The sequence below is a fragment of the Mixophyes fleayi genome, chromosome 10 (genome assembly GCF_038048845.1).
Source record: "Mixophyes fleayi isolate aMixFle1 chromosome 10, aMixFle1.hap1, whole genome shotgun sequence".
In the NCBI taxonomy this organism is placed as follows: Eukaryota; Metazoa; Chordata; class Amphibia; order Anura; family Limnodynastidae; genus Mixophyes; species Mixophyes fleayi.
The window spans coordinates 31,121,240-31,123,404 of record NC_134411.1 but is presented as its reverse complement, the minus strand read 5'-3'; the positions used below and the strand labels follow the sequence as shown (position 1 = coordinate 31,123,404).

Here is a 2,165-nt window from a genome sequence, read left to right as displayed (position 1 = left end):
TGCACATGCTAATTATGATAGCTCATATTAAAGATTAGGGGAACAAGTATGAAAAATTGAGGGAACAAGTGTAATAATTGACAGGGATAAGATGACATTGAGGAGGATCCCATGTTCTATAATCTGATTCCTCTTTGGAATCCACTTTTGTTTTTGGTCCGGGTGTGGTGCAGATAGCACTGGAAAGCGTGAGGGATGGGGAGGAGCCTACAGCACCGGGTATTCATAGGTAGTCTCCTATCCCATTACTTACCTGGCCCTCTCTGCTTGGCTTCCAAGGTCGACTGGGATTGGGCATAACCAGAGAGGTATGGCTGTAAATTTAAATTCCCATTACCCACTTGTACCATGCCCACTGCACACTTACCCATCTAGCCAAGTGGAATATGGCAGGAATCTATAAATTCATCACAGAGAAAGGTCAAATTCAATATTGAGACCTTTAGGTGCCAATGTCTTCAAATAATAAATAGCCTTTGTTTCCTCTTTATTTAGATGTTTCGTCAAGTTCCCTCCTCTCCAATTTTTATTAATTTTCTTAATTCCAATAAATGACATCCCTTCATATTCACAGTTGTGTGTGTCTTTGAAATGCTTGGACACATGATGGTTCTCAAACCCAATAGTTATGTTCCTCAGATGTTCTCTAATCCTTTCTTTTAAGAGTCTAATGGTTCTACCTACGTACTGTTTGCCACAACTACATTGTAGTAGATAGACAACATGCCTACTATTGCAGGTGATGAATTCCTTGATCTGATATGTTTTACCACTAACTTCAGAGTGATACTCTGTAATTGGCCTAGTGCTCCTGCATCTTAGTCTTGTGCAGTTCGAGCATTGTCCGCAGTAGTAAAATCCTTTTTTGGTGTTATATAGCCAGTTACCAATCTTGTTCTGTTCTTCTTTAGGGATATAGCTGGAAGTTAGTTTTTGTTTAAAATCAGGGGCTTTCCTGAAGGACATGCAAGGTTTAGCTGGTAATATGGATCCCAGTATGTCATCCTGTTGCAGAATATACCAATGTTTCTGGATGATTCGTCTAATTTTATCGGATTCCTGGGAATAGTTAGACACAAAGAATATCCTATCTTTATTCAATGTAGTGGAACGTGTAGAATCTTCCTTACCGCTAATATTTTTGCTTTTATATTTAAGTAACTGACTCCTATCTGTATCCTGAAGTTTGTTAAAGGCTTGGCCAACTATGTGAGGGTCGTACTTCTTGTCAAGAAATTGTTGCTGCATGTCTTCACCTTGTTCGATGAAATCCTCTATTGCTGTGCAGTTACGTCTAACTCGAGTGAACTGACTAAATGGTATACTGCGTAGCCAGTTCGGATGATGACTACTATTTGCCAAGATGAAACTATTGACATCGACAGCTTTTCGGTATGTTTTTGTCATTAGTTTGTTCTCTTTGATAAAAATCTCAAGGTCTAGAAATTGTACAGATGATTGACTAAAATTAGCCACAAATTTTAACCCAAACTCATTGTTGTTAATATATCCAAGAAATTGAAGCAAGGCTTGTTCTGTCCCTTTCCAAATTACCAAAATATCATCAATGTATCGCCTCCAGAGTACCAGGTTCGCACTCCAGCTATGTTGGGTCCAGATGAATCCGTTCTCCCAATAACTCATATAGAGGTTCGCATAGCTGGGTGCGAACCTGGTACCCATGGCGGTTCCCTGCATCTGCAGGTAGTAGTCCCCCTCATACCAAAAGTAGTTATGATACAAAATGAATTCGATAATAGATAATATGAATTCAACCTGTTGACGGGTGAGACTGGAGTCTGATTCTAAAAAGAATCTGGTGCTAGCTAATCCTAATTCATGCCTGATGACCGTGTAGAGCGATGATACATCGCATGTGACTAACCAGTATTCGTTGTCCCACGTGATGTTCTCAAGAAGTTGTAAGATATGTGTGGTGTCCTGCAGATAGGCTTCTTGTGTTTTCACATATGGTTGCAGGAACATATCAACATAGTGAGACAAATTGGCTGTTAGAGAACCGATACCAGATATTATCGGTCTCCCAGGTGGTTTTGTCACATGCTTGTGAATTTTCGGGAGGTAATATATAACAGGGATAATCGGGTCTTTGTTGTGAATATAATTAAACTCGTTAAGAGTAATAATGCCTCTGTCTAGACCCT

General features: G+C 39.6%; 1 pseudogene; it reads right to left on the bottom strand.

The window, feature by feature from the left end:
- Nucleotides 1-204: 204 nt before the first annotated feature.
- LOC142104724 (5S ribosomal RNA) lies at nt 205-322 on the bottom strand (annotated as a pseudogene).
- Nucleotides 323-2,165: the final 1,843 nt, after the last annotated feature.